We start from the raw sequence: 23,465 nt of genomic DNA, 5'->3' as shown, positions 1-23,465 counted from the left end.
CTCCGCCCGGGCAACCCAGCGAACTTCCATTGAAATAGTAGCACCTCCACCTTCTACACCGACAGGTGAGTCTTCCTTCTAAGTGTGCTCTTCTGTACGCGGTATCCCCCAGACTTGTAAGACCTTCTGGAGTTCTCTCTTCGTGCCTTTTTTTTAAAGTTTATTTATTTATTTTGAGAAAGACAGGCTGTCAGAGAGGGAGAGAGAGAGAGAGAGAGAGAGAAGAGAGCGAGAGAGAGAGAGAGAGAGAGAGAGAGAATGCAAAGCAGCCTTACACCATCAGTACATAGCCCGATGCGGGGCTTGAACGCACAAACTGTGAGATCATGACCTGAGCTGAAATCAAGAGCTGGACACTTAACCAATTGAACCCACCCAGGTGCCCCTCTGTCTCCAAGTTTTGGCTTCCCCTCCTATGGTTGCTTTATATTAATATTCTTTACATTATATAAATAATATATATTACTATATATAAAATTACTTATGTTAAAATCCTCTTTACCTTGTGGTTTCTGTCTCCAGATTGGATACAGACTGATCCGAGCTTTTCCTATCCTTCTACTTTTATCCAATATTTGTCTTTATATTTGCAGCACATCACTTGCATTCATTGTATAGTCAGGTCTTGCATTTTTATAATTGACAAATTTGGGGGTGTTTAGACCACTTACATTTAACATGACTAGTGATATTATCAGGTTTAAATCTGCCTTCTTGTTACTTATTTAATATCAGTTTTCCTTGTTCTTCCTTACCTTTTTTTCTTTTTTTGACTATTTTTAATGAACTGAGTATTTTTAAATTATCCCACATTATCTCATTTGTTGGTTTATTAACCAGCTATAACTTTTTGTTTTTTTTTGTTTTATTTTGTTTTAGTGGTTGCTTTGGGTTTTAGAATATCCACATTTAACTCATCGCAGTCTATCATTACATGACGATGTATGATTTCAGGGACAGACAATAAGCTTAAACAGTAGATTTCCATCCCTCCCCTATCCAGCTTTGTGCTATTTTGTGATACATCTCACTACTTTTACATTTTTACAAACCTTAGTCTACATGGTTAGTATGTTTGCTTAAATAATAAATCACCTTTCAAAAATTTAAACAATAAAGAATATTTAATAGCTTTGTATCCATAGTTACCATTGCAGGGAGTCTGCATTCCTTTGTGTAGATTCAGATTTCCATGTGGTGTGATTTTTCTTCTTCCTGAAGACCCAGCTTTTACTTTCCTTATAGTGCAGATTTATTAGATATGGAGTCTTCTGGATTTTGTCTGTCTGAAAGTATTTTGCCTTTGCTCTTTGAGAGATTTTTCACTGAATATGGCATTCTATAATATAGAATTCATTGAGCATAGAATTTAAAGAGATGATCTCACTGTCTTCCCACTTTCTCTCTGATAAAATATCCACTGTCAACCTTATTTTGTTTTGTTTTTGTTTTTCCAATTTCTCTTTAAGATCATCTCTTAATCTTTGGTTTTAACTAATTCAGTTATGCAGATGTATTTAGTATTCCTCATGTTTATGAAGTTTGACTCCTTTGAACTACTTGGATTTGTGAGTTTATAATTTTAATCAAATTTGGAAAAAATAAGCCTTTTTTTTCCAAATATATTTTTTTCTGTCTTGCTTTCCTCCTTTGAGAACTCCAATTACACATGTATTAGACTTCTTTTCTTATTTTTTTTAAGTTTATTTATTTATCTTATCTCTCTCCGTCTCTCTGTCTTTCTCTCTCCCTCTCTCTGGGAGAGAGAATTCCAAGAATGCTCCACACTTTCAATATGGAGCCCAATGTGGTGCTCAAACTCACAAACCATGAGCTCATGATCTGAGCTGAAACCAAGAGTTGTATGCTTAACTGACTGAGCCACCCAGGCATCAGTATTAAGCTTCTTGAGGTTGATCTCACAATTAATGGATATTGTCTGTTCATATATTCTTTCCTCTCTCTGTTATTCATTTTAGATACGATGCATTGTTACATCTTTAAATTCCTTAACCTTCTTCTGCAGTATCTAGTCTGTCATTAATCTCATCCAGTGTATCGTTCATCTTAGACACTACAGTTTTCATCGCTGGAAATTCAATTTGAGTCTCTTTTATATTTTCTTTGTCTATATTTTATGAGCATGTAGGATACAGCTATAATAATTGTCAGTGTTCTTACATTGTGATTCTAACAGATGGGAGTTCTGGGTTGAGTTTCATCGATTACTCTCCAGTTCAAGTCATGTTTTCTTGCTTCTTTACATACATATCTCACCCATATCGATGCAAGACTTTGTGAACTTTACCCTCGTAGAGACTAGATCTCCTTGAATTCCTCGAAATATTATTGAGTATAGTTCTGGACTTCCATTTACTTGGAAAGAGTTTGATACTTTCATGTTTTCCTTTAAAATTCGTTATGGGAACCAGAGCAGTTTTTGGTGTAGAGCTAATCGTTTCCCACTAATGAGTCAGGACGCTTCTCCGTACTCTATGGATGCCTTGTAAATATGAGTTTTCTGGTCTCTCTGGTAAGAGCAGGCACTGTTGCCAGCCTTGCGTGAGCTCCTAATCCTGTTCTTTCTAATCACGTTGAGTGATCCTTTCCATGGCTGCAGGGAGTTTCTTCACATACAGATGCTGATCAGACCTGTGCTGATGCTTTATGGGAAGCCTTGGAGTTCTCTCTGCACACCTCTCCCCTGTGCCCTGTGAATTGTCTCTGCTTTGGTCTCTCCTGACTCTCAGTTCTGTCTGCTCAAACAAGGGAGTGTGCCCAGCTCTGTCTGGGTTTTTCCTCCCAGAGCCATGGTCTTCTCACTCCTTCAAGGCGGTAAAACAGGACAATTGTAGGGCTCAACTTACCTGTTTCCTGTCCTTCCATGTGTTCCTTTTCAATTGCTGCCATAACAAATTAGTATAAACTCAGAGACTTAAAGCAACACTACTTCTTTTCCACAGTTCTGTAGATCAGATGTCCAGACTTAGTGTGGCTCAGCCGATTCTCTGCCTACAGTCTCACAAGGCTGCAATAAAGATTCTGGCAACACTGAATTCCCTTCTCGAGGCTCCAGAGTACAACCTGTTATTTGGCCTAGTCATTTATTGCTGGCAGAGTTCATTTTCGTGTGGCTGTAGGACACGGGCTTTTCTCAGTTTCTAGATAACTGCTCATATATCCCGGCCAGTATCAACTTCAAAGCCAAGTTTGGTGTGTCAAGACCTTCCAGGCTTCTCCTGTCTGTGATCTCGCCTCTGGCCTCATCTCCTGCCTCTTCTCTTCTTTTGCAGCCATACTCTTATTGACTCTTCTGCCTTCCTCTTCCATGATTACTTTGGGATCCCCTTGATGGTCCAGGATGACCGCTCTGTCTCCAAGTCAGCTGATTAGTAACCATAATGCAATTCACAGAGTTCTTCACAGCAGGGCTTGCTTACATCATCTGAATGGATATCCAGAGGGTGGTATTCTCAGAGCATCCTCCTTAGAATTCCGGCTATTGCACTTAGAATCACTGACGTGTTTTGGTCTGATATCCAGTGCCTTGAAAATCATTGTGTTTTAAAATTGAGCTGGTGTCTTGTTTGTTGCAGATGGGATTGAAAATCTATTTCCTGCTACTCCATTTTGGACAGAAGGTAATAATATCAATGTTCAAGCTTTCAGTGTTTCTCTTACCTCTGCCTCTGCACGAGGCTGTCTATGTGCTACTGTAATAGGTAGAGAAGGGGCTGTTGGCATGACAGAAGGACCTTGTTTTGTTCTTGAACTTCTACTTATTTCTAACACGCAGCACCTGGATGAGTCTGATCCCTGCCATCTTGGTGCCTGTGAATACACAGCTGGGCTTACTGATTGGGCTGCCATCATAACACCTGCCATGAAGTGCACCTGGGTGGCTCAGTCAGATAAACATCTGACTCTTGATTTCAGCTCAAGTCATGATCTCAGAGTTCATGAATTTGAGCCCCACCTTATCGGGCTCTGCGCTGATGGTGTGGAGCCTGCTTAGAATTCTCCTTCTGTCCCTGCCCTGCTCTCTCTCTCTCTCTCTCTCTCTCTTTCTCTCTCTCTCTCTCCCTCTCTCAGAATAAATAAGCATTAAAAAATAACATCTACAGTGGAAATCCATAGGCCTGGCCCTCAACTCTAATGCAGAATTAGCCACACACTCTGTTTTCTATGTCCTAATCCTGGTTTTCTGCCAGAGAGCAGTAACTCAGAATAGACACAAGCCCCATCCCTCTTTTCCCACCACAGAATTCTACAATTCTACCTCTCCACTTGGAAGAAGAAACTTCTGGCTATCCTGAAAGTCACCCAATGGCTATGGATAATCAAGATGGCTACCTTACAAAATCTATACTTGAACTTCACTTTCCCAGTGCTGGGCTTAGTTCCTACATTATTTTTCTAGAACATCAGATTGCAGGGTTTCTCTTGGATGCTTGCAACCTGCCCCAGGCAACATCTGCAGAAGACGGACACACCCAGATCTTGGGTTTATGGTGTCATGTTCCTAGTCTGTGGGTGCTGCCTTCAGAATTCTTCACCTTTCCCACCAGTCCTAAAATCTTACCTTGCTCCTAACCTGAACAGAGAAAGAAGACTTTCTGCTTTGTCCTGAGTAGATTTCCTGGAAAAGTCTTTTGTCTCTAGTACTTCTTAATGATAATTTAGGTTTGCTAGGCTTTTCTTCTGATGTGGAAAGAGAAACCGAAATAAAAATATGCTGGTTAACTTATTTTTATTATTATTTTTTTGTTTATTTTTGAGAGAGACAGGGACAGAGAGTGAGTGGTAGAGGGGCAGAGAGAGAGGGAGACACAGAACCTGAAGCAGGCTCCAAGCTCCGAGCTGTCAACACAGAGCCCAACGTGAGGCTCAAACTCATGAACCATGAGATCATGACCTGAGCGGAAGTCGGACTCTTAACCGACTGAGCCACCCAGGTGACCCAAAAGTATGTTGATTAATTTCAAATGCACTTAATAGAATGTCACAAAATAAAATATATAAAATTATAAAGTCACATGTCAGCAGATCGATGCCTTTCTGTCCTCTCAAAAAATATCTAAGACAGTTCTCCAAGTAATCAAGGCTTGTAAACTAAATACAGACAATGGCTAAAATGTCAGAAAGTTCATGGAAATAAAGGGGCACAGGGGATGAGTTGACCTGTTCCATCCTGAATTACCGATTTGAGACAGCAATAGAAAGGAGAGAAAATAAGGAGCCCCCAGGGGCAGAGGTTTCTGGCAGAGAGTTTTCAGAGGAAAGTGTAGAGATCAGAGAAGTAGGCTCCAAAGCAGCTATTATGGTCATTTAGAAGACAAATGAATGAAAACAACTATTTGTTTAAGTCAAACAAAGTACACTCTCATTGTATCATGGATACAGTTCCCTTAATGTTTCTATACCTTTCAACACTTCTTGGGAATGTAACCTTGTCACAGATGACTTACAACATAGGAGCAGGAACCCAATGTTATTTTGATTATGTATTTATAGCTAGATCTGGTTGATAGTATTAACATAAGGTTAGCTATCTTCCTTCCAAAGAGGCTCCACTGGAATGCATGTGAATTTTTAAAATTCCATTTATTCAAAATAATTAATATGAATTTACCAAAATCTGATACATATACATACATACATACATGCATACACATTAAATAATTTCAGGTCACACACAAAAAGAGAAATGGAAAATAGCAGTAAATTAATGGGGAGAAATTCCTAACACACAGCAATAGTGTGGTGCTTTATTCTAACTGAATGGAGCCAGGTGAACAATCTAAAGAATGGTGTCATGACCAAATTGATCCACATTGAAGAAAAGAGAAATTTATTAGAGCTCAGGGAGGTCGATGCTAGACTTTATATTCTTCCCTATTTTTAAATTCCAAAGCCAGCAAAGGGAGATTTAGAAGCAGGCATCTTGGAGACTTTTTCCCTCTTATTATCAGTGAAGTATGGTTAATCCCTTAGAACAACACAAATAAGTTTGAAAGAACTACTTGGTTTTCTAACTCTTTCTGTGACAGTAGACATTCTATTGTCTATTGGCAAAAGTCTTTAATAACATTTATCTTTTGACCTTTTATCCATTTGCCCTTTGAGTTTCTTTGCACCAGCCCTGTGAATCCATGTGCTACAGAACAATCTAGTAGGTATTTTCTCTGTAAATCAAAGCCACCGTGAAGCAGCTTGCCTCTCTACAAGACTGTACTTTTTCTGCAAGCTTCTACAGACAACAGGCAAGTGTAAAGATGTAAGTGTGCATTGTAGAGTCAGGATATTTCTTCTTCATTATTTCCCTTTTTAGTCACTTATATTTGAAGAACATCCACATCATCTCAGAATACAGAGCTGTGTATCGAATCACTAGGTATGCAATTTACATTTATGCTCAAGAAGGTGGGAGAAATTTACTCTTTCACTTAACTACCAAGCAAATTTGAAAGAGACTGTATTAAGTGGAATGAGCATAAACTGTTAATATGTTCCTCTTTTTCTTTTTATTATTCTGTCAAAAGGATAGAAAAAACCCAGATGCAGTACTGGCTTATTTCCAAACTCTGTCATCAGATTAGTATTCAACTTAATGTTCAGGGGTTTAGCCATTATAATTAATCATCCCCTAAGTGCAGAAAGATACTTAATACTCTGTCCCTACTCATTATTTAGATTTTTAGTTCTGTAGTGAAGGGCCTCAGAAAAAGATTAATTAAGTCAAACACTTTGGGGTTATTCTTCCATCATTGTGCAGAGGATTTACATACATAACTGGCATTAGTTTTGGTGAATATTCCTCCCATAATTCCCTAGAATATCAATGAAACCAATGACTGCCTAAGTGAGTTTGTCTAGCAACAAAATACACGCCCGAATTACCCTAATGAGTGTTTCTGATATTCTGCTTTTATTATTTACCTTTTTTTTTGTACTGAAGTAATAACCAAACAGTTTTCACAATTAAGGCAGAATTTCATTTTAGGAACACTGAGAACATATTTTAGCTTGGAAAATGACTAACTCTATAACCAAGTTACTTCCATATATCGCTGAATCTCAATTTGCTCAGCTAAAAACAATGATGGGTTAAAATTATAATATCTAAAATTGCTTGTAATTTAAAAATACCATATTTTGCTATGTAATGTATTTAGATCTAAAATGAACCTTATATATTAGAAATTCAGAAATCAGGAATTTGTTACTTGGCATGAAACAAACAGATTACCGATTTTAATTTTGCAAGTGCAGATTGCAAAGACATAAAATCTGTCCTTCCACGTGAAAAGGTAAATCTTTTGTCAATATTTCATTTTCCATTTATGAAATGTAGCCTTACATTGAAATGACACAGAGACTGTCTCACCAAGAAGGGAGGGATCCATGCTATGATTTGAGACCTCAAATTTTCAAAGCAAACTTGAGAAAGAAGAACAAAGCTGGGAATATCACACTTTCTCATTTCAAATATATTAAAAAGCTGTAGTAATTAAAACAGTATAGCACTGACATAAAAAAAGATACATAGATCAATGGAAGAGAATAGATGGCCCAGAAATAAACTTCACATATAGTGATCAATTCACATAATATCAATTATTTTCAACTAAAGTGCCAAGAATACGCAATGGGAAAAGGATAGTCTCTTCAACAAATGATATACAGAAAATTGGATATCCACATGCAAAATAATGAAATTAGACCTTTGTCTTACACCATACACAAAAATAAACTGAAAATGGGTCAAAGACTTAAAGATAACTAGAACTTAAACTGTAAAACTATTAGGAAAAAACATAGGGGGAAAAGCTTCATGACATTGGTCTTAGCTAGGACTTCTTGGACGAGGCATCAAAGGAAAAGCAAAAGTAGACCAAAGGGATCATATCAAACAAACAAAGAAAAACTTGTGCACAGCACAGGAAATATTCAACAAGTTGAAAAAAACAACATAGGATTGGAAAAATATTTGTAAACCATATATCTGCTAAGCAGTTAATTTGCAAAATATATAAGGGATCCTACAGTAGCAAATAAAGAACCCAGTTAAAATGGGTAGAAGACTTGAATAGATATTTCTCTAACACAGATATACACATAGCCAAAGGTATATGAAAAGATGCTCAACATCACTAATCCACAGGGAAATGTTCAATGAGATATCACTTCACAGCCAACAGCTGTGGCAATTTTCCAAAATCCAAAATATGTATATGTATGTTATACATATACATATATGTATAAATCTGTATATGTATATTTATCTATACCAGAGATATATATATATATATATATATATATATATATATATATATATATCAAGAGGAGGATGTCGAAAAATTAGAACACATGTGCATTGTTGGTGGGACTGCAAAATGGTGCAGCCACCATTTAGAATATATATATAGTGTAGAGGTCACTCAAAAATTAAAAACAGATCTAGCATATGATCCAGAAATCCCACTTTTGGGTATATATCCAAAATAATTGAAATCAGTTCCAAAGAGATATCTTCACTACGATGTTTATTACTCCCACGCAAATAATGCTGTAATAAACATGGAAATGCAGATATCTCTTTGACATTCTGATTTCAATTCTTGTATATGTGTATGTGTGTATAAATATGTGTATATTTTATTATGTATAAATATATATTATATATTTATTATATATACATTTTATTATATATATTATATATTTATATGCACACGTATATATGCATATAATCACATTTGTACACATATGCACACACACACACTGGAATATTATTTGGCCTTTAAAAAGACAGAAATCCTGTCATATGCAACAGCAGGGACAAATCTGGAGGACATTATGTGAAGTAAAATAAGCCAGTTACAAAATGGTAAGTATTGCATGGTCCCACTTACAAGGGATATCTAAAACATTCAACCTCATAGAAAGAGAGCAAAATGGTGGCTGTCAGGAGAGGGGAAGTGGGGAGTAGTTCAATGCATGTAAAGTTTCAATTATGTGAGATGAATAAATTCTATTGATCTGCTCCATGACAGTTGCTGTTGTCTTGTGTACTGGGAAATGCGTTCAGAGGGTCGATCTTGTGTTAACTATCCTTACCACAATAAAAAAAAAAAAAATCACAAATAAGAGAGGCACAAACAGCTTAACTAACATTCTAACATTCTAGTTCTGTATTCCTAATGTTTCTCTGTTATCATGTTATTTTTTTCAATGTAGTTCTTCATCCAGAATAGTAATTCTCCTTATACTCTAGGACTTATATCAAGTCACTCAACGAAACAAAATCAGTCTGCAAAACCCATACCATAAGAGAAGCTGACACTCACATATATTTCTCCTTCTATACCTTTATTCACCTCTATGGACACCATTTGTCAAAGCATAAAACATACGTGGGATTGAAAATGTTTAGATTTTAAAGCTGTGTCTGTATTTTCAACCAGATGCATGCCTTTTTTTAAGCTTCTAAAGGGAATTCCAGCTATGGTTCACTCTTGAGTTGTTAAATCAAAAATCAAAATATAAATCAATATTATGTTAAATACGTTAACTTTTAAACTGTACATAGATGAAATAAAATGTTATTTTTATTTGTCTTTAACTCAAATTTGTATTTTTTAATGTTTATTTATACTGAGAGAGAGAGAGAACGGGGAGGGAGTAGAGAGAGAGGGAGAGAGAGAATCCGAAGCAGACTTTGTGCTGTCAGTGCAGAGTCCGATGAGGGGCTCGAACTATGAACTGTGAAATCATAACCTGAGCTGAAAGAAATCAAGAGTTCGATGCTTAACTGAATGAGCCACGCAGGCACTCCTCAATTCAATTTTTTAGATGTTAAGTTCTTAATTCACCCTAGTCTATCTAGAAACATCACTTTTGCCTATATCACTAAAGATCCTGGATAACTCTCTCAAATGGAGTTTTTCCCAAGTAGAAAATCACGGTTAAGGAAATTATTAGATAAACTGCAGATATTGGTGGTTATGTACTTAGTGTATATTTTTCTTTCCCTTTTTTTAAAATTTATTTTTAACATGTATTTATTTTTGAGAGACAGAGGGAGACGGAGAACAAGCAGGGGAGGGGCAGAGAGAGAGGGAGACACAGACTCTGAAGCAGGCTCCAGGCTCTGAGCTGTCAGCACAGAGCCTGATGTGGGGCTCGAACTCATAAGCCAAGAGATCATGACCTGAGCCAAAGTCGGACACCTAACCAACTGAGCCAGCCAGGGGCCCCAAATGTGCATATTTTTCTACTTACCTACAGCGTAAGCATTTGGATGCTGTGACCAAATGTTACATTTCTTAGATCTTCTACTGCAGGAGTTGGCCAACGTTTTTTTAGTACGGGCATCAATAATTAATATTTCCATATCATCTCTGCCGCAATAACTGTTTCTGCCATTTTAGAGCAAAAGCACTACAGACCACATACATTAACAAGTGAATGTGGCCATGTTCCAGTAAAGTTTTACCTACAAAAGGAAGTCACTTTGGTCTGTGAACAATTGTTTATTGATTCTTTCTTATGAGCATACAGTAATTCATGACAGAAATGGACTTAACCACAAAATCAGCATAAAGTCTTTTATTTAAACATTTTAAATATTTATTTATATTTCAAGGAGAGAGAAACAGAGCGTGAATGGGGAAGGGCAGAGAGAGAGAGAGAGAGAGAGGGAGACACAGAATCCGAAGCGGGCTTCAGGTTCCAAACAGTTGGCAGTACTTGAACTCTAGAGCCGTGAGATCGCGACCTGAGCCGAAGTCAGACACCCAAACGACTGAGACACCCAGGCGCCCTGAAAATCAGCATAAGGTCTTGCGTTCTGACATTTTTTTCTGCAACATTGTTTTTCTACCTTGTTATCATTGATAATCTAAGCAGTACTATTGGCATTTAAAGCCATGCAGACCCTGTCAACAAAATTTTATATATAAGCTAATGTCTGTCATACAAAAATACAAACCTGTAGGATAAAAACCCAGAAAGCCTATGGTAGTAGCAGAATCTTGGAGCGCAATACTTCCAATTTGTTTGTTTCCGTTTTCCCAAACTACTCTTATCTATATTACGTTTCGTTTGATAACAAAAATCCTCATTTTAATAATACAATAGATGAGATTGTACTACATGGATCAGTTATGCATGAAAGTTAATACAGATATTCATGGTTCGTTACTCGGAAAACCTTAAAAATACGCAAAAGAATAAGAAAAATACCGGTTGTGTTCAAAAATGATGCACCGTGCAATTATTTTAGCTGATCTCGTTCCAGTCTGTGGTATCATATCACAATAATCCTAGGACTTTAATCATTTTTATCAGTTGAAAACTTGTTCCGATTTTCAGCATGCCTGCAACACTATTTGAAGATATTTGTAAGATCACACAGTAGCCTGTGCTTCTGGGTCCTTAATTCTATAGCTTGAAAGGTATTTTTATTGTTCTTATTGTGCAAAACAGCCTCTATGGAATACTGATTTGGCCTTCATTTATGAATTATTTGGTTAGACCAATTGGAACTCAAAAAGTTACATCAGAAAATATTACTGTAAAATAATATAAACAATAAGCTGAAATACATTTTTATTTTTATTTATTTTTATTTTTTTTATTTAAAAATTTTTTTTAACGTTTATTTATTTTTGAGACAGAGAAACAGAGCATGAACGGGGGAGGGGCAGAGAGAGAGGGAGACACAGAATCGGAAGCAGGCTCCAGGCTCTGAGCCAGAGCCCGACGCGGGGCTCGAACTCACGGACCGCGAGATCGTGACCTGAGTCGAAGTCTTACACTTAACCGACTGAGCCACCCAGGGGCCCCTGAAACATTTTTAAATGTTTTTCTATACCATTATAATTTTCAGTGTATTAGAGATATAATTATGTAGTGAGGAGTCTGTGCTTTGAAAAAAAAATACATCTACATGTTCTTATTTTTATTTTTGGATGTTTACTCGTATATGTATGCCATCATTTCAAAATATTTGTACTGGATATTGATTGCTTGCTTGGAATTCAAATTTTTAGGAAGAATGTCATAAGGAAACTTCCTGGTTCTAAGAAAAGCATTTCTTTCTTTAATGGAAGGAGGATGGGTCTACGTATCTCTTTTCATTCTCCAAGATTTTTTTTTTCAGGACGCTAGAAAATAAATCTGGGAATTAACATAATCTACTACCTATGGTCATTTCAGCACTTGAGCCTTACGTAAGAATTCAACCTGTGCGGATTTCAATGGCAAAATGAATTATAAGAATATAGCAATACGAACTTGATTAGCGTAAAAGGGTTGAAATATTACTGAGAATCCGGATGCTGCTCTCACTTTACCACTTGCCTGTGTTTGTTTTTCCTCCTGCATGTGTCTCCAGCCACTGCCTTCTCCTTGTTCACTGGCAGTCTCAGATCTCTTCTGTTTGTCGTTTAAATGATAAACGTGGTTACCAAGAGGGACCGTATTTACCTGTCCTCAGTTTCAGCCGCTCAGAAGGATACTGATTCAGAATCTCAGGTACACATGCAGATGATCTCAGCTTGTGTCACTTCTGTACTAATCAGCTGTAGACTGTGTGGGGATGTGACAAAGGTCACCTGCTTCTCATATACACATGGATCAACGAAGGTGGCTAGTCACCAGATACGGTGCGTGGCAAAAGAATGGTTTGTGCAAACAGATAAAAACAAAACAGAAGAAATGACAGGTGTTCCCTCATACAGCATGCATTCTTTAAAAAAAAAAAAAAAAAAAGACATTTTAAATCTTTGAAAACTCACAAACAAAAATATAAGTTAAAAACCATAATTGCCTCCTGGAAGTACATCCCGATAGCTTATGTATTGGGTAAAGAAACAGCCTGTTTCACCATAGAATTTACTGAGGAATTTCATGACGACCTTTGCAGACTCCTGAAAAATGATGATGTAGCTTTTCTCATCTGACTTTCTAGTGTTACGGATGATGTTACTGCATTTCTGAGCATGAGAAAACGTCTTTTCATTTCTGTGCGAAATCTCATTTGTTAATAATACACATTTCTTTTAGTAACCAAGTAGATATTTTTGTCATTGTTTTACTCACGTTTCTGTAATCATGTGTGCAAGTCGGGTTACTGTTTCCTTCACCTCAAATCAGTGACAGGAGAGTATTTCCTAAAGGATTTCACTGGAATATCGGACTCCTTGGGTCCGAGGTCTTTTTTAGTCGTCATCTTATGTAATAGCATTTGTTTCAGATAAACAGCTCCACTCCTGCCCCGCTTTTCTCACTTTGCTTTCGAGGTACAATTTTCACCTGTTTTTCCTCTGGCTTAACGGCCCCTTCTACCTCCATCCCCTGGTAACCTAGTTCCATCAGACACGGGATGTGGCTCCTGGGTTCTCATGTTTCTCTGCACTCGTCTTTGGTAAGACCACCCAGACTTTTGGTTTCAGCTCATTTAGATGTAGAAAATTCCAGAATCTGTGTGTCCCACCTGGTCCTTCCTTATGAATTGCCCACTATATCTAAGACATCTGCTAGTATATAATGACAGTATATATTTTCTCTTTTCTTTAATCCCTCTGCGTCTCCCAGAGGAATAGTGATGCTGAGCAATTTTTCAAATACCTGTTGGGCATTTGTATATCTTCGCTGAGAAAATGTCTACTTGTGTGCTTTGCCTATTTGTTTAACTGAGTTATTTTCCTCCCTTGAGTTGTAGGAGTTCCTTACGTGATTTGAATATTAACCCCTTATTAGATGTATGCTTTAGAATAGTTTCTCATTCCACTGGTTGTCTCTTCACTCCGTTAATTGTTTCCTTGGCTGTGCAGATGCTTTTTAGTTTAACGTAATCATATTTGTCTACTTTTTGCGTTTATTGCCTGTATTTTTGGAGTCATGGCCAAAAAAACCATTGACCTGACCATCGTTAAGACGAATCAACATGTTTTCCCCTGTGTTGTCTTCTAGTGGTTTTTTGGTTTTGATCCAACAGGGATGGCTCACATTTCCATTTCTTGTGTTATTCCATTGATTAAACTTTCAGACAATGATAAGGAATAATGCCAATGACAGGAATATTGACTTCCTCCTGGTATGTCACAGACAAGGAAATAGAGGGACAGACAGTTGAATTAGTTTTTCATGACCACACTGCCTGTTTGTCACCAGCCAAGAATGAAATCTTGCTTATTGAGCTCCAAACTGCTCTAACTGTAACAAACTCTTTTTTTTTTTCCTTCTTTTGTACAATGCGCTTCTTGTAACGGGTTACAGATTACGAAACTCACAAGAATTCCTGTTTCATTTTCAAGAAAGAGTAAAGGAGCTTTTGGTAAAATTATGTGACAGTTTCACATTTTCATATGATTGTGAACTTCCAGGCAAGTATAGAATTCCTCTCACAGTCGACGTGTACATTATCTCTGTTTATTTGGTTTAAGCTCCTATTTTAAAATGAGACAAATGGTACCAAACATGTATCCCTTATGCAAGTAAGTGTTACAATCTTAGCTCCGTTCTGCCTTTGAAATGTTATTTCAGATAAAAAAAAATAGATTATTATTTTGCAGGGAGCAATTACCCACGTGAATGGCTTCTCTAACCCCGGTGAGCCTGCCTTACACAACATGAGTAGGAAAATGAGAAAACTCACCATTTGAACCAGTGAAGCTTCTATACAAACATCTTACTTACTGATGGTTAAGTTGTGGTTTTGATCTCATCGTTTCTTCCCATGTCAGATAAGACAATAGAACCTATTTTATTTTTGAGGCTTTAACATATCACAAAGACACGGACATCTATTTCATTTATAAGACAATATAATCTAGTTTTTATGATACTTTAAAAGTAAGTAAATTAAGTGGAAGTCAATATGATTAAGCACAAGTCCCAGCATAGTGGCTGACAAATGTTAGACTTCCAATAAATTTTAATTCCTTTATTTCCTTTCTTTTGAAACTTATACAAGATTTTTAAAAGAAGAAAATCATTTTTTTTAAATCATTCTGTATCCTGAAAGGTAACAGATATTTAAGATTTCCACTTGGCTGGAAGTTTTTGGAGATGGAGAATTGAACAAACTTATGTTTTCAGTTTGTATCTATAGGTCCAAAGAGCTTGGGAAGATTTACTTTCTAAATAGTTTTAATCTCTGATTGAGGAATACAAATCACAATGAAGATGCAGAGGATAAACTGCCCTTTACTTCAAATCCCTCAAGCTCTCAGTAAGCACTGTTCTCAGGGGAAAATGTGGAATTATTCACGTGAAAATCGATTTGGTAACGCCCGTGTGAGACTTTTTTTTTTCCAGAAAATAAGAGTCATATTTGAAAATATAAGTTAGGTTTTGAGCTCCAGGAAATTTGTTTATTTGTTTATTTATTGAAGTATATATGACACACAGTTTTATATTCGTTTCTGATTTACAACATAGTGACTTGATAATTCTGTACATTACATATTGCTCACGGCCACATGTATAGTGACCGTCACCATACAAAGTTATTAGAGTGTTACTGGCTACATTCCCTGTGCTGTGCTTTGCGTGCCTATGACTTATTTATTTTATAACTAGAAGTTTATACCTCTTAATCCCCTTCACCTGTTTTTTTTCCAGCAAAGCAGTCACTATGGAAAACCACATGAAGTTTCCTCAAAAAATTAACAATAGAAATACCATATGACCCAGTACTGTCATTGCTAGGTATATACCCAAAGAAAATAGAAGCACTAATTCAAAAATATATACAAACCTCTAGGTGTATCGCAAGATTATTCACAACACCCAAGATATGGAAGCGACCTGAGTGTCCAAAGATGAATGGATAAAGAAGATGTGTGTGTGTGTGTATGTGTGTGCATGTGAGTCTATAACGGAATTTTACTCAGGAAAAATGTTTTAAACCACTTCATGAAAATATTTAGCTAAAAGCATGTTATATTTATTACTAGAACTCTTGTGTTGAATGCTACATGAACTACTTTACATATATACACACACACACACACACACACACACACACACATACTAAGTATATATATCATATAAGATATGAGTAAAGAGAAACCGTAAATGAGTTTATAAATTGCCATATACTGTGCCAGAAATTATGGAGTGTACAAATTACTGTAGTAAAACCAAAATTACTTTTCATAAAACTGGGCACATTTTGAAATAGATCCTATTAATTAGTTAAACCAAACAAACAATTAGCTAGATGCACAGAGCTGTGTTTCACATTTTAATCATACATCCTATTTGACTGCATTAACTACTAAATTAAGTTAACAATGGATAGTTAGGGACACTATGAAGATGTTGCAGTCCTCGATAACTTGTTCAGGAGACTATGAGCCTGTATGGCCACGGGCTGTGGGGTGTCCTTGTAAAGGTTCAGAGGAAGGCCTCAGTGAGATAACGCATCTCACTAATGGTCTGGCTTCAGGAGACGTCAAATATAACCAGGTAGAAAATATGGCATTAGAGCTACATTGACAGTTAAAAATTGTTTCCAGCAGGTAAAGATTTCCTTGGCCGAGTATTTATCATAGTATTTACTGCCACTCAAAGACGATTGTTTACTTCTTAGTTTATCACCAGTTAAGAAATGTAGAAATGGTTTGTACATATTTGACATCTGGTAACATTCTTAATGAAATCCACACATAAACTTGAGTGTTCAAGAAAAACATGGGTTTAGTTTTTTTTAATTGCAAAAAAAAAAAAAAAACATTCCTATCTCATCACTACAGGTGTTTGTTTTCAGTTTGCTAAGATATTTTCTTTATTCTATTTGTCACTGGGATAGGAGGGGTGACTGGGAATTTTCTGTCTTAAAGAAAAAAAAAAAGGCACCATTCTACAGTAAAATCAAACCAGTGGAACAGCTCTGCGGTTCACTCTGATAATGAGGACAGACACGTCAATCTGATAACAATTATAAAGCGGAAAAGAGAATATATGAGGTAATTTGGTGATAAAGAATATGCTGTGTCATTTAGAATGTTTTGTGGAGATCAAGGTAAGTTTTCAATTATGAGGGGTTAGTGTATGTGTTTGAGTATGTGTACAAACTTTTACAGAAGGATATGAAGGTTTAAGTTTCAGAAAATAAGGCATCTAAAATATAGATGCTTATAAGAGACTCTTAAAAACTGAGAACAAACTGAGGGTTGATGGGGGGTGGGAGGGAGGGGAGGGTGGGTGATGGGTATTGAGGAGGGCACCTGTTGGGATGAGCACTGGGTGTTGTATGGAAACCAATTTGACAATAAATTTCATATATTGAAAAAATAAATAAATAAAATATAGATGCTTATTCTCTTTTGTTAATTTAAGAAATATGTATTTTTAATTTTTTAATGTTTCTTTGTTTTTGAGAGAGACAGACAGAGCATGAATAGGGGGAGGGGCAGAGAGAGAGGGAGACACAGAATCTGAATCAGGCTTCAGCCTCTGAGCTGTCAGGACAAAGCCCGATGTGGGGCTCAAACTCACAAGCTGTGAGATCATGACCTTAGCGGAAGTCGGATGCTTAACCGACTGAGCCACCCAGGAGTCCCAAGAAATATGTATTTTTAAAGCACTCAAGTCCAAAATCCAAACAGTTATACCAGTTAAAGCCTGAAGGCTGAGCTTTGTGCTCTCACCTTGAGGGCAGGTGAAGAGCTATGAAAACAGTGGCTGGAACAGAGTCACGTTGGAATCTCTCCTCAAAAACCATAATAGCAAAACCAACACCTCACGGTGACACTCACGACACGAAACCAGGAAATGAGAGGAGAGGGTACAAATGCCTGGCAGCACAAGACTTGAATGGTACCAGCATCTCTTCAGGAGGAAAGAGGGACAAGCTGACACGTGATGGATGCGAGCAGTGGAGATGCCCCAACTTGCCACCAGGCGTGCGCTGGAACATGGGCAGGACAATTTGAAAAACTCTACTGAAACTATACGTATTTTTTTCATATGCTAAATTGTGGCTAAATAGCGTGAGTCCATGATTTAAGATGATGTCACGTGAACGATCTGATGTCTATGAAGTCTGCAAAATCCCTCTACGACAGAACCCTACATCAAGGAGAGACTATCTGAAAGAAAACCTAAATTTATTAGAAGAACGACAGGGGCAAAAGCAGGAGTTGGGTGTGTTTAAAATAAACAAAGGAAACTATTAGAAGATTTCAAATGGTAAGGGACCATAACATTAAAGAACTGATGGAAATTACAGGGAAGGCATTAGAGCCATGAGCCTAGAAAAACTCTTTGCACTCCTTCTTCCTCAAATACCATGAAACAAATTTAATGTAGAGAAAGAAAAAAGTAGCACAATGCAAATGATCACAGTTAAATACCATGCGCTTCCTTTTTTTAAAAAGATATATTGAGAGGCGCCTGGGTGGCTCAGGCGGTTAAGCGGCCGACTTCCGCTCAGGTCATGATCTCACGGTCCATGGGTTCGAGCCCCGCGTCGGGCTCTGTGCTGACAGCTCAGAGCCTGGAGCCTGTTTCAGATTCTGTGTCTCCCTCTCTCTGACCCTCCCCTGTTCATGCTCTGTCTCTCTCTGTCTCAAAAATAAATAAATGTTAAAAAAAATTTAAAAAAAGATATATTGACATAGAATAATGACCGTCTAGGAAATGGAAGCCCTCCAATGGAAGAACAGATGTTCCAAACAAGCTAAAATAAATTAGGAAAATGATAGAAGATAGAAAACAATACCATAAGCCCAAAATAAAAACTCAGAAAGGAGATGGTAGCATATGGAAAAAGGATATGAAATAAACAAATAGCAATATTAACTGGGCACACAGATAATTTCTTTAGATTAAAAAAAAATTAAGCAAAAGGAGACAAGCCTTTTAAAATCAAAATGAAATAAAGAAAGAGCTGAAAGGGATCCAACTGAAAGTGACTGGTATAGAATGGATGTAGGGACTGTCCAATAGACCTATAAAAAATGACCTCAAACAAAAACCAATGCAAAAAAACAAAAGTGATTTCTCAAAAAGTTCTCAAAAGCAATCTAATCGATCAGCAAATCCCCACTCAGCTGTCTTCTTCCAGCACATTCTGGGGAATCATTGACTCAGTAAGTACAGCATTGAGTTTCCCTCCGTGTTGGTCACACTGCAGTGAAAAAAAAAAATAGCGTTCCATCCTTTGTGAGTCTCTTGCCTACTGCTGATGTGCTCTCATTTTTAACTCTCTCTGTAAATATTTGTGTCTTTCCAAGCATGATGATTTCCTCAGATGTGTCTGAGAGAGCCAGCTACGGGCGGCCAAAGCTACTGCTACTTGGACACTCCACAGTATGAGAAAGAGCCCAGGTTTGGGTTTCAAAAACACTTGGGCTTAAACCTCATCTCTGGCTCATACTAAACATATAACTTAAGTAAGGAACTTAATCTTTCTAAGCCCCATTTCCTCAGCTATAAGAAGGCTTTAATGATATTTTACTCCATGGTTTATTGTGGGGATTAATGGGGCAGCATATGAAAGTGCTTTGTAAAGTAAGAGTGCCCCACAGGTTTAAGGTTACAGGACCACAGAAAACGTCCACATCAAATTCAGTGTGTCTGGTATGGAATTCATCTAACAGTCATTCAAAAAGCATTTATGAGATGCCGGTGAGCCCCCGGGCCAGTGCTGGTGGCTGCGCCGCCTCTGACGACCCCAGTACATCTCCTCTCCCATCCTGAGACTCGTAATTTTGCCCAGAATGCTTCCTGCACCCATCTATGCATTTGCAAAATGTCAGTGACACTTGGAGTCCTTTCTTCTTCCTAATTGTCAATATCCAGTCAATGTCCTTCTGGCTTTCTGATGTTTGCTTCCTAAAGTTTCTGAATCTCTTCTGACATTTCCTTTCTTATACTTAGATCTGTTTAAGGAAACCAAAAATCTGGAACTTGGGCAATGTGCAATTATATTTGAAAATTGCCCCACTGTGTTCAAAACTAAACAAACATACTGTAAGTCTCTATTTTCACCAAAAAGATGCTAGAGATTATAGAGTGACTTACTTCAATGTATTTAAGGAAAATAGGCAGTAGAACAAGCTTACAGTGCTTTTAAGGTCAAAAGTCTATGGCACAATGAGCTGGTTAAGAAGCCTATATGTGTGTATGTATATATATATATATATATATATATATATATACATATATATATGTATATATATATGTATGTATATATATATATACATATATATATGTATATGTATATATATATATGTATGTATATATATATACATATATATAGCAAGAGGATAAACGAAACATTAATACAGACAACTTTACTTGATGAGCTAAAAGAGAATCCTTTATGTATTTATTTATTTATTTATTTATTTATTTATTTATTTATTTTCATGCAGAAGGTGAAAACTGATTCAGGGAAAATAGAAGGAAATAGATACTTCACTTTTTCTGTGCTTGACAGATATATCAAGGTTAAATAAGACTTCTCTGTGGCATAGAGCTTTCATGAGCTTCAAAAACTGAGGAAGATGGGTGAGAAGAAGTTCTGTTTAAAATCAAGCAGAGTTGTCAGGGCACCTGGGAGCTGAGTCCACTAAGTGTCCGACTCTTGATTTCGGCTCAGGTCACGATCTCAAGGTTTGTGGGTTCGAGCCCTGCACTGGACTATGCGCGGACAGTGAGGAGCCTCCTGGAGATTCTCGCTCCCCTCTCTCTCTTTCCCTCCCCTACACTCTCTCTCAAAATAAATAAATACACTAAAAATAATTGAACCGAGTTGTTAAACATCTCTTATCAGAACTTAGTGGAAAAAGGGAAATTAGTCTGGTCACATACACAAATGCACACATGCATGCTATCTTTTGCACTGGTGGACATAAGTCATCCTAGAGATTCGTTCGGGGTGGATATAAAGACCATACTGCCCCCCACCTGCTTTCGCCTGAAGGGAATGAGTCCCAAAAGAACCGTTCAGAGATGGTTGGAATAGTTCCTACTAGAATGGTTCCCAGGGTATCTTCATTCTCTGTGTAGATCACATTCTGGAGTTAATAGGAGTGACAGGATTAATAACAATAACGATAACAATAATAATATTAAAACAGCAGCATCGGGAATAATCTACAGTTTTCCACTTAATGCAACAAAGTTGTTGAGTTCCCTCTGACTGAAAAGTGGAAGTTTGCTTGATTCAAGCCACCTTGAAAAGGTCACAGTCTGGGAAAATATAAATTAACCAGACCGACCTCTGGGAGTAATAGAGAAAGTCATCAAGAACTATAGCCAGCTAAGTAGCAGGCCTAGATAATTTCACAGCTTATTCTACCAATTATTTAAGAAATATAATAAAATGTAATTCATTTATTATGGCGATTGAATTATCTAGGAGTAAACATACCAAGAGATGTGATATATTTAAATAAAAATACTTTAAAATCTCGCTCTTCCTGCCATGAAGAACTGAAACAGAAAAAAAATAAAACAGAAAAAAATAAAAAATAAAAAAGGAACTTTGTTGTTTAAAAAATGAAGTTAAGATTACATTGCCATCACAAATAGCTCAAAAACTTACTGAATAGATTGATACCCTTTTCTGAAGCCAGACCTTCCCAATCTCCAAGTGATGGCAGGTCACCTTGCTCTTCATGTGGGAAATGTCATAGTGGAAGGCAATGGAAACAATCTCTTCCATGGGTCAGTGACTTCAAAGATGTCAACAAGGAAAAAAAACCCAAAAACCAGCGGGATGGAGAGAGAACCATCGCTTCGAGCTCCAAAACAACAGGGCCTTTGGAGAAGTCAACAAAATACACACCTACAAAGCCCTCAGACCACTCGCTCTGTGTCAAGGAAGTTAAAGATGCTAGAATCTTCTGGGGAGGCAACCAATGGATCTATAAATGTGACTAAGTTCAGCAAGGAACCTTCTGACATTCGTGCTACATCTGAACTATAGCCAAAGAAAATTTCCTTTGAGGGGAGATTTTAACTCCCTTGACTTGGAAGAAGTTTCTTCTCCAACTGATAGCAGAATGGACAAAAGAGACACCTCAACAGAGTGCCTTTCTCTTGACCCAGAAGAGCTAAGGAAGGCTAAGTCATAAACAATACTCCTGCTACAGAAATGTAGGTGGAGCCAGCCCTGAGCTTTTCAGGAACAGACAATAATGCTGAACTGAAGGGAGCCGTAGCTTTAGAAACCTGTGAAAAGCAAGATATAGTGCCAGTCATGGACAAGTAGTTGGGTTCCCCAGAAATCCAAGTAGAAAACATTGAATGCACATGAATGTACATGGAAATCTAGATAAAGTTAAATTCATTGAATACTACCTTCATAAGAAGAAAGAAGGGTCACAGTTATAAAGTTGCAGAAGCCAGAATTAATGATGGCAAAAGTATTGAGCTAGTGAGGGCAGACATCACCCTTAGTAATTCTGTTTCCCAGGTAGGTGATTCATCAGCTGAAAGCAATAAAGAGCCAGATAAAAGCTGGGTGAAAGAGTGTCCCTCCCACAGCAAATGGCCTTCTTCTGCCTACAGAAGCAAATAGGTATAGTGTCCAGGCACCTCTTTAAAATCTCTTCTGAATCACAACTGCCAAGGTGCACAAATGGATAGTAAGTTTGAAATTCAGTTTTGGCTACCAGAAAGAATTCAGGTACCTACTGAAGATACACTTCTTTCAAAAGAAGCGAAAAGCAAGACTCCACTCACCTTTCTGTGCATTAAAGTAGGAAAGCCAATGGGAAAATTCCTTGTCACGCACACTGCAGCCATAGTCCAGCAATATGGCAAACGAAGAAAGTAGCCAGAGTATTGGTTTGCTGTTTCTCTGGAGAGCCTGTGTTAACAGCTGTCTGAAATATAAGAAGGTATCCTGTGCCCTGCTCCAGGAAGAGATGTGTAGTCTTGGGCTGCCCTGCTCTGGTCAGTGGAATAAGGAGTCAGAGAATCAAGTGGTGACGAATGAGAATTCCTAGAAATAATGTGCCCTGGACTGAGATTCTTTATCCATTTGAAACATAAGTTCTTAATTTGAAAAATGAGTCATTGTGGGTACTAATTGATGAGATTCCAAATGAACAAACACTTAATGAACGCATACATCCTGGCATGTGCTGGGCCAGTTCTAGGTAAATAAGACTGGGACTCTGCCAGGAGAAGCTTATGAAATCTGATGAAACAGTTTCTACCACTTTCTTGAGACTTAATAGGATTGTATTTCATAGATTTGGATAATGTTCTATGTAAAAAGAACAGTCATCTTATTGTTCTTAATACTAAGAGATTATTTCCTAATTTAGAAAAAACCAATAATTGCTGTTCATATGAAAACTTTTCTCTTTTTTATAATTAAAAAATAGCTCAAAAACATAGTACAAATAAATCACAGATGAATCATTCTTTTCAGTATCAATGAAAAATATCTCAAATAAAATATTAGGAAACTGCATCCAACTTCAACATGG

The 23,465-nt window shown here is 37.2% G+C and overlaps 1 pseudogene; it reads left to right on the top strand.

Annotated features, from left to right (window-relative positions):
- Window positions 1-16,323: 16,323 nt before the first annotated feature.
- Window positions 16,324-22,846, top strand: LOC132680536 (nuclear receptor coactivator 7 pseudogene; annotated as a pseudogene).
- The last annotated feature ends 619 nt before the right edge of the window (window positions 22,847-23,465 follow it).

This window comes from Panthera onca, chromosome A1, assembly GCF_046562875.1.
Source record: "Panthera onca isolate mPanOnc1 chromosome A1, mPanOnc1 haplotype 2, whole genome shotgun sequence".
Lineage (NCBI taxonomy): Eukaryota > Metazoa > Chordata > Mammalia > Carnivora > Felidae > Panthera > Panthera onca.
The sequence above is the reverse complement of the archived record's forward strand: the minus strand, read 5'-3'. Positions and strand labels throughout refer to the sequence as shown.